General features: G+C 39.0%; 1 pseudogene; it reads left to right on the top strand.

The window, feature by feature from the left end:
• Positions 1-2930: 2930 nt before the first annotated feature.
• On the top strand, positions 2931-3762 carry LOC130859286 (THO complex subunit 7 homolog; annotated as a pseudogene).
• The last annotated feature ends 12846 nt before the right edge of the window (positions 3763-16608 follow it).

Raw genomic sequence — 16608 nt, 5'->3', positions numbered from 1 at the left:
CTTTTAGGTTATAAATTTCCTTCTAAAAAACTCTTGAGTTGTATCCCACAAGCTCTAAAATGATGTAACGCATTACCATATAATTCTAAATATTTTGACTTTTGCGTTGGGGTTTCATGCTTAATCCAGAAATTGCTGAAGATATTTTAAGAAGTGTTGTATGACACTGTGTGTCTCCCAAGTGCCGTAGCTAACTCATCTCTTAGGTATAACATGGCATGGCATGTTATATACAGTAGGTATTCCATAAAAGCTGGTTTATTAAGTGAATTGAATTTTTTTTTTTCAAAATCACTGACTATGGCAGAAATGAGGCTAAAATATGTATCTCAACTTTTTTCGTCAGGTTTATTGAGGTGTGATTTATATACAATAAACTTCACCCTGTTTATGAACTTGACGAGTATATGTAGACATGTAACCACTGCTACAATTAAGATTTAGAAGATTTACGTCCCCCCAGAATTCCTTTGTGCCTTCTTCCACCTCCAGGCAACCAATGAACTCTCTTTTTGGCACTATAATTTTGCCTTTCTAGAAGCATATAGTATATAGTCTTTTGTGTCTGCCTTCCTTCACTTACTGCATTTGTGAACTCTTCGTGTTGTGCTCAACAGTAGATTATTCTTTTTTATTGGTGAGTAGTATTCCACTGAATGGCTATTATATAGTTTGTCACCCACTCACTAGATGATGAACATTTCTGTTGTTTCCCTTTAGGTTGTTTTTAGCAATTATGAATAAGGCTGCTATAACCATTTGTGTACAGGTTTTCTGAGGGTGTAAGCCTTCCATTCTCTTGGGCACATACCTAGGAGTGAAATTGCTGGCTGTTCTGATAATTGTATGTTGGTAGTGGTGGTTAGGGGTGGTGGAAGAGGAGGACAGGGTAGGTTCTCTGCCTTCCTGGTGCAAGAGGGAGTTTCCTGGCCCTTCCCAACAGGGACAGCACACCTCTAATGGCATTAATATAGGATTCTGGGGCTGGCCCTCCTCCAGGGGTAGAGGATTTTTTCTTCTACATTCTCCCATCGGCAATGGGTCTTCACCTCTGCTCTTTTCACAGAGGCTTCAGGCTTTTGCTGTTTGTGAGAGGATGGTCTGGGCTAAGGGCCTGGGGTTCATGCTTTCCTGGTAGCAGCAGCTGTTCCCCTCCAGCTGGCTTGTACCCCCCAGGGGGACTCTCTCAGGGTGTCCACGGTGGCCTCATCTTTGTCATGAGCACCTGCTGGAGTCTATGGGAAAGAACCCAGAGTAAGTACCAACTCCTCTTGTGTCTGGGGCTGCCAGGAGGTCTATCCTGTCATACTACCCACACTCAGCCCTTTACTGATTCTTTAAAGGGTCCATTGATTTTTCTCACTCAATTGCATGCCTTTTCTACCATGTTCTGTTACCTGTGAGCTAGTCCTCCGGTGCTTGATTTAATTCAATTTCTTTCAAATATAAAATTCTATTAAAAACAATTCTGCACAGTTTAATTTCCTGTACGATAATTAACTGTGGATTTCCTATTGGGGCATCCATGGAAGGGAAGTTAGATGATCAAAGAGGAGCAAAGTCTGAATCCAAAGAAATGTGCTTCTCAAACTGGTCTCCCACATGCCCCATGAAACAATGGGGTTTTGCTGCAAAATTTCACTAAGTTGATATGTTCCCAGATACTCAGAAAATAAAGTTTGTGTGTAGAATTTTCTGAATTCTAAGTTTTACCTCATAATTTTTTATTATGGGAAAACCTTGGCAACCACTGCTGATTGTTTGCTCAGTGGCTCATGCAGCTGGGTAAACAATGAGCATGAAAGTGGCAAATTGGACAGCCAATCAAGCTCTTTCATCACATCATAAAGTAATTGGGTTCATCTTATATGGCTTTAACTTGATAAAATGTTTTCCTGAAAATTTGTGTGTTTTGGGAATTTGGAGACCTGTATCATTTTAGAGATTAAAGAAATTTGCATCGCCTACAGAAACTCAGAGGAATCTTGTGGAGAAATACTGCAAAGCAAAGGGAAGGATGCAGCCAAAAACTAGGGTCAGCAAAAGATCTTTGATTGCATGTTATTTCTGTTACTGTGCAAACTTCTACTGCACATTTTTACTGCATGTTATTTCAAGTCATTTGAAAAGCCAAGATTTCAGCCAGATCTGTTTGAAGACCTATAGGGAAGACATGTTGATCCTATATTACAAACCTTGTACCTAATCGTGGGGGTGGGGGTATCAAGACATTTTAATTCACGCTTTTATCTTGGAGAAGGGTGTGGGAAGACTTCCAGACAGATTTAAAAACAGCTGAAACATATCCAGAAGAATTTTCAACCTTGGTAAAATTCAGTGAATGAAATACATAATTCTACAAGACTAGGGTGTCTGTGCACGTTAGAGTTGAAGGCATTCTGGGACATAAGATCCCTCTGAATCTGGAGTTGATTTATATATTACTTTTATGTTTATACATATACAATATAAATATAATTTGATTGGTACCCATATATATTTTGTAGTAATATTTTCTGCTAGCAAATATGTTTCTAGTTTATAAAATGGAGATAAATATAGCAACATTTTGTGGCATTCCATGAAGAGTGCTATGATTTCCAAGCAATTCCTCACCTGTGTTTGAGTTGGCTTTAGGGACTTTTCACATGACTTACTTTGGATGTTGGAGCATTATCTTGAATTTGACCCTGAAAAATGATCATGCTTAATTTCCTCATCTGCGAAATGGGAGTGATAATAGTGCCTAGTTCACAGGATTATTATGAGGATTAAATGAGGCATAACTTGTAAACTGCTTGTTTCAATGCCTGACAGTAGTAAGCCTTCATTTAGAATTTAGCTGTTATTAATGTCTGAAGCATAGATGTGGTCATGGGCTTGTTTTGCAGGCCCTGTTAAAAAGCTATGCATCGGCCGCCGCGCACGCCATGGGAGCCGTGACTGACGACGAAATCATAGGAAGTGTCTCCTAATTGATGGAGATGGCACAGGTGATGACCGGAGAATTCATCTGCTAGTGAAAAGTTTCATTAAATGGTGCAACTCTGGATCCCAGGAAGAGGGATACAGCCAGTACCAGCGTATGCTGAGCACACTGTCCCAATGTGAATTTTCAATGGGCAAAACCTTGCTGGTATATGATATGAATCTCAGAGAAATGGAAAATTATGAAAAAATTTAGAAAGAAATAGAATGTAGCATTGCTGGAGCACATGAAAAAATTGCTGAGTGCAAAAAGCAAATTCTTCAAGCGAAACGAATATGAAAAAATCGCCAAGAATATGATGCATTGGCAAAAGTGATCCAGCGTCACCCAGACAGGCATGAGACATTAAAGGAACTAGAGGCTCTGGGAGAAGAATTAGAGCATCTTTCACATATTAAAGAAAGTGTTGAAGATAAGCTGGAATTGAGAAGGAAACAGTTTCACATTCTTCTTAGTACCATCCATGAACTTCAGCAAACACTGGAAAATGATGAAAAGCTCTCAGAGGCAGAAGAAGCTCAAGAAACAAGCATGGAAACCGACCCTAAACCATAGAGCAACCGATCACTCACCATTCCCAAGCATACTGAAGCCGCGACCTGATCTTAGTGTGTGCAGAATCTGTTGTGCTCTTGAGATATTTAAAGTTTTGGCAGTGAACTACTTTGCTGTTACATATTAATTCACAGCTTATTCATATTTCTTCACACAAAGGAAGATGACTTCATTGTTTTTGTTGAAATGCCTTTTTTATACTTGAAAGGTAGGAAGCAACTTCCAAAAATGTTTAGTAAAATGTTTTCAAGCCAGGTATGTTTGTGCTTTTTGGTATTCTAGGTAGTTTTTAACTGGTAACATTGATTTGCTCACAAAATAAGTGGAAGATAGTGAGAAGATGGCATTTCTAGGATGTACATGAGGAAATGAGTCAATTTCTGGAAATTGTTACCACTTTTGAAAATGAAGTCCATGAATAGGCTCTCAGGAGGGCTGTGAACTTGTGAAATTATGTACAAAATGTTTGTGGTGTATGCTTATTGTGGAAGAGTTTCCTTGATGTTAAGAATCATTGGTGTAAGAGGTAATTGCAAGATGCAAAGTAAATCAATAGTCATTACAAAAAAAAAATAAAAATAAAAAAAAAGCTATGCATCATTGTAGCGATGACTCCATTTAAACTGGAGGAAGCAACAGTGATAATATTCCATGGCTTATTAACTAACAGTATCTATTGTGAGGACCAACCGAGATAATGCTCATTTTTCTGCATTGCAACTTTAAAATACCTTACACACATATTATTTCTGGGTTGCAAAGTTAACAACCATTCACACCAAGAAAGAAACTGTCTTTATTATTTTATACACTCATCATTTTAAGAAAAACTGTCAAATTTTATTTTATATATATATTTTACTATTTTATTCTCCTAGGTTTCATTTTTTTTTAATAATAGCTTTTGTAACCTTGAATAAGGTTAGTAAGATATCTCTTTTCATAATGTCTTTCACATCTGACAAGCATGGGTATTAATGCAGGGTTTTAGGTCAGTTAAGGTTGTATAGCAAACTCAGGCATTATGTAGCGTCTCACACCCCAGAATTCCTAATTGGTCCTTTAGGTAGGCAAACCTCCCTACACAGGATGTATCTGACTCTGCAGAGGGTTTTCTGTTATCATCGTTCTCTGTAGAACCAGAAGAGGGAGCACCGGTCTCTCTCTATCTAAACAATCATAGTAGCTTTTAAACATATGGTGGGCCTTTCATGATTAAATTTTTTAAAAAAGATGGAGTTTGAATAAAGATGTAAAATTCAAAGTATGAATGTCCATTAATTATCTTAATTCTAGCAAGTTTAAACTGATTCAAAGCAGAAATGTTCTTTTAAAGACTTCACGTTGTCATGGAGTGAACCTGGGTGCTACTGAATAACTTTATCACAACATAATTTAGAATATATTAGATGTTGGAAGTCGAGGGGAGGAGGAAGCTGACAATGACTGAAATCATTTAATAAATATTTATTGAGTACTTGTTATGTTTCGATCGTGAGCTAAATTATGGAGCTACTTAGATGAATCAGACTCAGTCTGAAGAGGTAGGCAGGGAGGAGGTTAGGAAAAGTCACTCGATGAAAATATTGTCTAATTTCTAAAGAGGTTTAAATAGGCTGTTTCGGGCTTCCCTGCTGGCACAGTGGTTAAGAATCCGCCTGCCAGTGCAGGAGACTCGGGTTTGATCCCTGGGCTGGGAAGATCCCACATGCAGCTAAGCAACTAAACCCGTGCGCCATAACTGCTGAGCCTGCGCTCTAGAGCCTGTGAGCCACAACTAGTGAGCCTATGTGCCACAACTACTGAAGCCCAAGTGCCTAGAGCCTGTGCTCCACAACAAGAGAAGCCACCGAAACGGGAAACCCATGCACCACAACAAAGAGTAGCCCCTGACTGCCACAACTAGAGAAAGTCTGTGCATAGCAACAAGGACCCAACGCAGTCAAAAATAAAATTAAAAAAAATAATAAAATAAAAAATACATACATACATACATACATGCATACATACATAGAATGTTGAATAAATAAAAGACAGACAATGGTATGTATATTAATAACACAAAATTTAACATTTTAACAGGGTACTTTAGAGTTACGGTGCTACCACATGCGTTACTTATTTAATTAGACTTAGGGGAGGTTTAAAGTTTCACAAATAGTAAATTGCAAGCTAGAGGTCTCTGATTGCAAATCCTAGACCTTTGCCCTTGCTTTCTACTTACTATATAAGATTTTTACAATTTGTTTTTTAAAAGTAAGGAATATCTGCTTGCAAATAAATTCTTATTTATTTATTCTTGTTTATTTCAAAATGAAAATGAACATATTGCTTTAGTATTGGGCAATAATCTCTTTCAGAAGTTATTTTCCCAGTTAGTGGAAACTATTAAGTACTTATGTTTAGAAGATCAAGAAGGTTGACCAGGGGAAATATATCTATTTCCCCTAATAAAAAAGCCTACCAAGAGCTTCCTTGAGGTCAGTAGACAAATCTTAGCTGAAGGGAGTACAGGGTCATATCATTCAGAAAATTTCACATATTGAGAAGAAATGGTCCAAAAAATGTTAATAGTAAGTCTGATAGTGTATCTGTGATAATATACCATATATACCTGTGTTCAAAATTTTAAAAAACATGGTTAGATTAGGCAGTTTATCTAATCCACAGACCTAAGTTCTGGACCAGAAGAAAGTTGCCTAAATAGTTAATTTTGAATTCATTAAACTTTGTGGATAAAGCAAGCTTTTGGATATTAAAGAAATAAAGTGAATGTATATTATGATACATTTTAGAGGCAATAAATAGGCACCCGGATCTTTCAACAACCAGACTTACTCTTACCAAGGATGGACAAGAACTCAAGATGGATCAAATGCAAATGAAGCATGTGAAGTTATGAGAAATTTGATGTGGGAATAGAAAAACTATAGCTGACCCAGCTTTTTGTTAGATACAGGTTATTTCAGTTTTACCCAAAACAGGACATAGACTTTGACACTATCAATTCTTTCTCTTTTTTTTTTGGCATAAAACAACTATTTTATTATCTCTCTCAGTTCTGTTGGCTGCCTGGGCTCAGTTGAGGGAGTTCTTGCTCAGGGTTTCTTTTATTTTCTTAATGTCTTCACCCATTTTATCCCACCCACCACCTCTGGCCAACTCTGGCCACCTCTGGTCACCACCAATCTGTTCTGTTTCTATGAATTTGGTCTATTTATTTATTTATTTATTTATTTTATTAATTTTTTTGGCTGCCTTGGGTCTTCGTTGATATGCGTGGGCTTTCTCTAGTTGTGGCGAGCTGGGGCTACTCTTTGTTGTGCTGCGCAGGCTTCTCATTGTGGTGGCTACTCTTGTAGCGGTGCACAGGCTCTAGCCGCGCGGGCTTCAGTAGTTGCCATGTGTGGGCTCAGTAGTTGTGGCTTGCGGGTACTAGAGTGCAGCCTCAGTAGTTGTGGCACACGGGCTTAGTTGCTCCACGACATGTGGGATTTTCCCCGATCAGGGATCAAACCGGTGACCCCTGCACTGGCAGGTGGATTCTTAACTACTGCACCACCAGGGAAGTCCAAATTCAGTCTTTTTAGATTCTGCATAATGAGATCAACAGTATTTGTCTTTTATTGTCTGACTTATTTGACCTAGTATAATACCTTCAAGGTCCATCTTTCTTGTTGCAAGTGGCAGGAGTTCCTTCCTTTTTATGGCTAAATTTTATCTATATCTATATGTATCTATATATCTATATCCATATAGATGTTTATCACATCTTTATCCATTCATCTATCGACACATGTTGTTTGCATATCTCAGCTAATGTAAATCATGCTGTGGTGAACATAGATATCTCTTTGAGACAGTGATTTTCATTTCCTTCCGATATATGCCCAGAAGTGGAATTGCTAGATCATATAGTAATTCTAATTTTATTTTTTGGTATCTCCATACTGTTTTCCATAGGAGCTGTACCCATTTATCAATACATTTCCAGACTCTACCAATTCTTTTTTTTTCTTTAAGAACTTTTATTGAGAGACAATTGACATACAATAAACTGCATATATTTAAAGTGTACAATTTGATATTTTTTTCTTATTAGTAATGTATATATGGCAATCCCAGTCTCCCAATTCATCCCACCCCCACACCTCCCTTCCCCACTTGGTGTCCATGTGTTTGTTCTCTACATCTGTGTCTCTGTTTCTGTCTTGCAAACCAGTTGATCTGTACCATTTTTCTATATTCTGCATATATGTGTTAATATAAGATATTTGCTTTTCCTCTTTCTGACTCACTTCACTCTGTATGACAGTCTTTAGGTCCATCCATGTCTACAAATGTCCCAGTTTCATTGCTTTTTACAGCTGAGTAATATTCCATTGTATATATGTACCACATCTTCTTTATCCATTCCTCTGTTGATGGATATTTAAGTTGCTTCCATGTCCTGGCTATTGTAAATAGTGCTGCAGTGAACACTGGAGGGCATGTGTCTTTTTGAATTATCCTACCAATTCTTAATTGTACTTCAAACAATTAAAGATTTTCAAAATTGGTATAGGTTATAACATACATGTGTATAGTCACATAAGCTAATGTTCAACAATCCCTGGGTTTCTAGATTATGGCTTTCTCATATGCTTCTGCCCCTCTTGAAGGGGTAGTGCAGTTCTTGCTTTCTTATTCTGTCCTGTCCCCCAGCTGCAATGTGTTTTCACCAGGGCCCTAACATGACAGTTTTCACTGCTCTTCCTTCTGCAGATTGAGGCTTTTGTTTTGTAAGGAGATAGAGGTGATGGGTTGAGCCAGGGTTTTGGCAGCAGCTACTGTTTCCTCATGTAGCAGGAGTCCTAAGCAAAGCTTCTTCAGGATTCTCCATGATCTTTCCTGCAAGTTCCTGGTGGGGTTCATGGGGTCAAATCCTGCAAGAGGCTATGAAGTCCCCTTAGCTGAGGTCCTTAGGGACATGGCACTCTCATGCTACCTCACCCTGTCCTCTAGCAATTTATTTAAAAATTAGCCGCATCTTTTTTCCAGCTAAAATGGTGTCTAGTGTTGTCTGCCTCAGGTAAGCAAATACTTGGTTCTATTTCCTCCCCAAAGCACCCGTGTCTCCCTAGACTTCAGGTTACTTGGTGCCCCTGCAACCTCAGTTCTTTAATGGGTTCAAGAAAAGTCATTAGCTGGCAGTTGGTACAGCTTTGTTGTAGCTACAAAGTTAAAGCAACACTCGTCCCCGCTCTTTACATCTTTCAGCTGAAAACCCCTGTCCTGGTTTTAATCATCATCTGTGCCATTTTCTTGTCTTTATTGCCCAGCACCATGTTTCTCAGGATTTACTGTGCATAAGAATCAACTAAGAGGCTTCTCTGGTGGCTCGGTGGTTGAGAGTCTGCCTGCCAGTGCAGGGGACACGGGTCCGATCCCTGATCCGGGAAGATCCCACATGCCACGGAGCAACTAAGCCCGTGTGCCACAACTACTGAGCTTGCACTCTAGAGCCTGCGAGCCACAACTGTTGAGCCCATGTGCTACAACTACTGAAGCCCCTATGCCTAGAGCCTATGCTCTGCAACAAGAGAAGCCACCGCAGTGAGAAGCCCGTGCACTGCACCAAAGAGTAGCCCCGCTCACAGCAACGACAACCCAATAAATAAATTAATTAATTAATTAATTTTAAAAAAAAAAGAATAAACTAAGAAGCACATTAATAATACATATTTCTGTGTGCCATCTCTAGAAATTGTGATTCAGTAGTCTGAAGTAGATAAAGGAACTTGAATGTTGAAAATGCTCCTCAGGGGGTCCCCATGCTAATAAAGACTTTGAAAGGCAGTATCCTCTCAAAGGTAAACTTTCCTTCATTGTGTGGTTGATGCATTATATATATTAGCCTTTCAATAAATATGCAAAATATGCATTGAATGTAAACTAGTTAGATAGGAGCAGAGGTGGGAAGACACTTCTCTTGAATGTCCTACCCTTTTCCCATGTGTATGAAACCATGATTCAAGGGTCAACTGAAGTTCCAAATCATCCCACCATCTTCCTGGAGTATATAACATTGGAGGAATTTGGGGGCAGTGAGTCAATAAAGCTGCCTGTAGCTCCTAGTTTTGTCAGTAACTTGTGTGTGATTTGCCTAAGGCACTTAAACTTTTCTGCAATTTAGTTTTGAATTTGATTAACAAGAAACAAGGAGGACGCCGACTTGGATCATAAACATGAGCAATCATAGAAATCCTTGGAACGGCGTTTAGTTTTACACATAATGTATGATTGTGTGCATATACACACATGCACATATGATACATATATACCTGTGTATATACACATACATGCAGACATATATACACACATGGTATATACATAAATTGCAGAGCCCAGTCCCTGCATCCCTGGAGATGCTGAATCAGTAATCTGAGGTATTTCTTTTTTACCCTCCCTAGATGATTCCAATCACCAGTCATGATTGGAAACCACTGAACTAAATGCTTTCTAAATTCTCAAGTCCAAACATCCGTCTCCTCTATTGAACTCCCTCTGATGCTCATATGCCACCAGAGAGTTGTGACTAAAAATATGATACATTACATTTCAGTTTTTATTTGTATTATCATATAAAAAATTCCCAATACATTGGATGGTAGAAACGATGTGTTATCCTTTTCTCTTGAATAGAGTTCCTAGTGCAGTTTATAGAATCCTGCAAGCAAATTAGTTAATTTTTGTTGATTGATGGATTGAAAGTAGCCAGAAGTCTCAAGTCAGAGAGGGAAGGGCGGGAGACACAGAGAGATGGGTGAGGAGACACAGCTGTCTTGGTCTTAGCTGTGTGAGTAGAGTATCTTGGCAGAGGGGTTTTAAATAGATTGGATAGGTGACAAAGGAGAACTGGCAGAGAAGAAGATGGCAGTAGTCAAGGTAACTAAGCAGTTGATGACATCTTAGTTGGGAGTTTCCGAAATGTGGAGGAGGAAGTGACACATGTGGGTATGCTAGGGAAGAGCATACGAGAGGAAGGGAGAACTAATGAGGGGAGGCAGCTGCGCATCTAAGGGCTGAGGATAGTTTTCAGACAGAGAGAAAGTCTAAAATTTGGGAAGGAACACATATGTGTAGCACAAAGACTTCAGAAAGCTTTCATTCCCGGAGATAAGAAGTTGAGTTTCACATGGATGGCGACTGCCCTGGAGATCAGCAGCCATCTCTGTGAAAGCGAGAGATGAATTTCCGTGATCTGGGAGTCAATGGCAAAGTCCAAGCTATCCTACTCTCACTGATTAAAAACAAACAAACAAACAAACAAAACCTTACTAGAGTGTATATAGGATGTTATTTGATTAATCCTGATGCATCTGTCAATTTGAGTTAATAGTAAAATATAACTCCAGATGTCTAAATGGATTTACCTGTTGAATGAATTTGTATAATTCTTTGATTGTTAATTATGAAGAACACTTGCTCAAAATGAAAAGGTTAAGTTTTAAAATTTGACTTGGCAATTAGGTATGAGAAGTAAATTCTGTTCTCATCAGGATAGTAAATGTTTACTATCAAGGAAGAAGGTGGGATTTTGATTTACTGCATTGATTCTGTTAGTGGAGTAACTTCCAGGAATGAAGTGGATCCCATTAGATATTTAAAAACAATATTTGTGACCTAATCCTGAGGTCTCACTGCAGGGACTGGAGTGAGCAAAGATCAATGATTTTGAATGTTCTGGTTCAGAAATTATCATGGTGTCCATGTTTCCTTGCAAAGGAGAATCAGTGTTCAGTTGTTATGCCAAAGAAGTGATCCTGTTTTTAAAAGGTATATTGTGTCATATACTTTCAGCCCAAAGATAAGTGATCCTCTGAAGAGAAGGTAGTCGTCAAGAAAACACAGCCACAGACTTAGGGCCAGTCCGAGAGGCAGAGGGCTGCGGTATGACAAAGCCAAAGTGCAACAGAATGCTTAAGGGAAGGCAAACCTTAACAGCCATCCACTGATAAAGTGGTAACTTTAAATGGGTGCAGGAGCAAAGTTTTGGGACCCTTAAGACAGAATTACGTGTCCCAGCATAGAAAATATAGAGCCCAGAGAGAGATGCTCTTCCGGGCCAGACGGCTTCCTTAGCCTCCTGCTTCCAGGTTTATCACATGTTCTGTGTGAGACAAATAGGTTGTGAGAACCTCCTACGTATCTTTTCTAGTTCATTATATTTGAACATGTAACTAAGTAGCATTACTGAGTATGGGATTATTTGATCTCAGTAAATCCTTTTGTCGTCTTCATGAAGTTCTGAATAAAAGCACCGCTCCAGGTACCATTAAATGTAGATACTGAAACTGGGACTAACGTACCCAATCCTCATGGTCAAGGATGCAGTGCTGAAGTCAGTATTGTAGAGTAGACCTCCCTGGGTTGTTTGGCTGCCTAACACCATCAACCATTTTTAATTTTCCTGTGACTTCGCGGGGAATTTCTTCTTTCTACTTGTGGGCAATTTGAGTATGTTAGTCATGTGGCCTGCCCTGTCCTAACTGAAAACCAGATTAGCTGATTGCTCTTACCTAGAACCTTTGGCTGACTGAGTCTAGAAGAAGGTTATTTGAAGCTCATTCATTCCAGCATTTGGACCCAGGAGTCGGTTGAGTCACTGAGCTCTCTTGGTTTGTGATTCTGCCTGTTCTGTCTCAAAGGCTAGTTTCCTTTCCTTCTTCTCTCCATCCCTCCTTCCTGCCTTCCTCCCTCTGTCCCCCCCACTTCCGTCCTCCCTTTCTTTTCAACTAAAACTGTAATATATTTGTGTACAATGTGATTTGATATATATATATGCATTGTGAAATGATTCCCACAATTGAGTTAATTAGCACATCCATCACCTCACAGTTACTTTTTTTGCATGTGTGAGAATGCGTAAGATCTACTCTCTTAAAAATTTCAAGTATACTATACAGTATTATTAACTATAGTCACCTATAGTCACCTATAGTCACCATGATGTATAATAGATCCTCTGAACTTATTCATCTTATAACTTAAAGTTTGTATCGTTTTATCAACCTCAAAGCCTTTTCCAGTTTCCAGTTTTAACACCTGGTATCCCTTCAATCAATTATATTTTTATCAAAATTTATCTTTGATGTTTGAACTCTCTGCAAATATAGTGCAAATTCTTTTAGTAAACACAATGAGCAAAACCAGATAACTAGCCCCAGAATTCTCAGGAGGAGAATAATTTCTCTCAGGCAGTACTTCATATTACGAAAGGTCAACAGGTGAACAAAAAAGGAGGTAAATATTAGAGACAGTTTTGTTATTCGTGGGTCCCCTGGGTATTCCCCGCTGGTGATGTTAGTTCATTCAGGGTCAGCTCATGTTTGGCCCATCCTTCTATTGTCAGCTTGTGGGATCAAGGGCTGCAAATATCATCTGGGCAGATTCAGTGAGCATTAGTTTACCTTTAGTCACATAGGTCACATAGACGAAGATGGAGCCAAGGTAGGTAAAACAAGGAGGAGCAGTCAGGCCTCAGAGCACACAGGCTGGAGAGCTCATGCAACAGGAAACACAGACTCAAGATATGAGAGTGGGGATTAAAAAGGGCAGGCACCCAGGTGCATAGGTGATGTAAAATGTACTCAGGAGTCTAAGGCCAGAGCACCTGAGCACCGTGGGCTGCACATCTGGGCAAAGGCACAGATGCCAGAGTGTCATTTCCTTCATTTGAATCATATTCCTCCACTTATTAGTGTTGTGACCCAGGCAAGTGATATAACCTCTTATCTCTCTGTGCCTCTGTTTCTTCATGCATGAAATAGGGACAGTTGTAACACCTACCTTACAAGTGTTTACTGAGGATTAAATGAGTTAACACAGATACAGTGCTTATAATAGTGCTTGGTGATAATACATGTTTAATAAATATGAACTATTAAAAGGCACTGGTAAATATGATTGGGGTGCAACTGTGAGCTTCTCTTCAGGCACTTGACCCTGAGTGCAGGTAGAAGGAACAAAGAGCACATAGTTGGAATCAGCAGTGTGTGGGTGAGGATTCAGGAATTCTCGCCTTCCAAATTCAAGCCTGAATTTGGAGACAAATACACATGGCATAGTATATTCAGAAGGAAAACTTGCTGAACCCACTTGAAAGAGACCTAGCCATAATTCTCATTCTTCACCCCACCCCCCCCGTTTTTCTATTAAAAAAATTCTGCTCCACTATAGAGGCAGGCAAATCCTTAACCTTTGTTCCCTCATCTGTAAAATAGGCACATTCTCTGCAAAATGAAATTATCTATATAAAAGCATTTTGCACAGTTATGGAAAGTTTGTATAATTCAGGACACTTTCAGTTGCAACAGATGGAAACTCAACTATTGGGAAAACAGACTTCTTGCTGAATTAAGATATTTCACCACAGCTGTACCATGTTTCTTCACCATTACCCTTTTGGAGCACTCTAATACTGCCATGGATGAGAAATTATTTTCCATATGCTGTCTTCCTGTGAACATGCTTTGTAACACTTCTGAAAAGAGCTGGTGACTATCTCTGTCACTATAAGGGCAATAGGTGAAAGTAGGAAGTCAACAGGCATTCATTCGCTGAGCAAGTCTCGAGTGTGCGTACAAATACCAAAAAGTCAGTGTGACTTCGGCAGTGCAGCGTGTGTTTATCAGACATTCTTGCCCAGGAGCATAACAAATAGAGCTAGGACTATGGAAATGATATGTGGGTATGTCTCCGGAAATTTAAACAGGAGTATTATGCAGTGAGCAAAAGACTTGGGCTGGGAATTGATGACCCTTTGAGGGTCACTACAAAGATTAGATGTGTATGGATGAATGATAATGTATATAAAAACCAAAGGTAGACTAGTAGTCAATTCAAGTTTAATATAACAGTAGAAAGTGCCACCTCTTTTTCCACAAATTTCTTTACTCTTTCTAAGTTTCTATTTTAAAGACCATTCTTTCTAGTCTATATACAACCTTATTTATTGATAGAGTTTTAGTCTTTCATTTTCTTCACATCAAGGATTTTTGTTGCCAATGTGATCCCTGCCTTATACAGAATGAGGGAGCTGATGCACAGAGAGGTTAAGTAACTTGACCAACCATGCAAAACTCCTCTGTGGTAGAGCCAGAATACGGACCAAGACAGGCTGGCTCCAGAGCACATGCTGTTTACTATCCCACTTTGCTGTGTTTTCACTAGATTCAAGGTAAATGTTTGAAATCTGGTGCATTGTCACCTTCTCCTCTTGCAGGAGAGTTTTTGTGTCATCAGATAGGGTGATTGTATTCAGCCATTTGTTAGACATAGCAACAAGATGATAATTTCTTTGAACATAGAGATGCTCTGACTACAGGGATAATCTGAGTGCTAGAACTGTCTCATCTTCTTACTAGGTGTGTGAATACGGGTACACTCAGATTCTTCACTTTCAACAGAGGGAACATACTGGCTGCTTAACACACCTCGAAAATTATTGGGAGAAAAAAGAGACGGGAAGTGTGAATTGAGGAAGCATTAAGAAAATTGGCATCATGAAAATGAAGCAAATTGAAACCAACACCAGCTTCTCACGATCTTTTGTCATCTCATTTTCCCGGTTTTGTCCTAATTTAGATCATAAACTCTCCAGTCAGAAACCGTCACCTCTTTATACAGAGTACTAAGGCTGGTGTCACTATTTAATAAAAACACAAGAAGCAGCAGCAAAGGTTTGAAATTAAATCCACAGACCTAAGGTGAAAGTACCATTGAGTTCCGACTTTAGTTCATTATGGCAAAGTTAAGATAAGGGCGTGGATTTATTTCCTTAATTTTCCTATAACTAGTGTAATGTAGCAATTAAGAGAATGTGGTCCAGAGTCAGATTTCCTGGGTAACAATTCTGGCTTGGCCTCTTAACAATTATATACTGTTTTGAACACACTGTATTTTATAGATTCCAAGCAATACAATATTGTACATTTTCGCATCTCAGAAGTTGAGATGACTCATACAAAGAGCACTGTTTTATGGTCACCATTGGCCTCATGGCAGCTGAGACATTGCTGGCATTGCCTGAGCACAGACGCATACTTGGTCACTGCTCTTCACGTTGTCATCACTTCACCAGAGTTATAGGCTGGTGTTACTGCACATGCTGAGTTAATTTACCATTTAAGTTGTTTTCAGAAACATTACACAATGCACTTGGCTTTAAGACAAAAAGTTACTGTATACACAGAAACAGAGCAGGGGGCTTAAATGTGATATTTGTGAAGCAAATATTCATCATTAGAGGAATGATCATCTTGCCAAGTTTTCTTGCAAAGAAAAAATCAAGTCTTTTATGATATCCAAAAGAGGAAGATACCCACATGTAGCTGAAACTGTGTTTATTTTGTTGCTGAGGTGCAGCAAAAGGATTGTGTACCACACACCAGGTCATGCAACTGAACCGCACACAGGAGAAATTCCAGATCCCTCGGAATATTGGGAAAAATCGCAGAGCAGTTTTTGGTGGTATGATGCAAGAGTGCTTTCAACAAGTATAAAATACAAATTTGAAATGACAAGAAAACATTACATCCTAGTTTATTTGGCAGCGTTTTCCCTATTTTTATCTGTATATTTTAAAAAATCATAATGTGCTGATGGTCTCCTTGAGATGATGAAATATAGAATCTATCTCATAGGCTGTATGATGATTCAGTGAAATAACATAGGTAAAGGGTTATTGCTGTGTTTGACACATGATAAGTGTGTAATACACTTTGGCCATTTTATTAGCATCATCAAATGGCAAAGGTCTTCCATTTTCATATCTGCTCTCTAATAGATTAATGGGGATTGGAAACGATTCAAGTGGGATACATTCTGTTTGAAAACAAAATGTGGTTTTGTGATCTCAGGGAGAGCAGAGGAAAGTTTAATAGGCGATGTTGGGAATCCTGCCAGGTGCTTCGCAAGTCAAAGGGATGAGTGAAGTGGAAGACTTCAGAGCATGCCCGATGAGGGATGGCTTTTCGTGTCTTTGGAGGTTACTCCAGTGCTACCTTAAGAAATTGCTACTC

The sequence above is a fragment of the Hippopotamus amphibius genome, chromosome 8 (genome assembly GCF_030028045.1).
Source record: "Hippopotamus amphibius kiboko isolate mHipAmp2 chromosome 8, mHipAmp2.hap2, whole genome shotgun sequence".
NCBI classification, from domain to species: Eukaryota; Metazoa; Chordata; class Mammalia; order Artiodactyla; family Hippopotamidae; genus Hippopotamus; species Hippopotamus amphibius.
The sequence above is the reverse complement of the archived record's forward strand: the minus strand, read 5'-3'. Positions and strand labels throughout refer to the sequence as shown.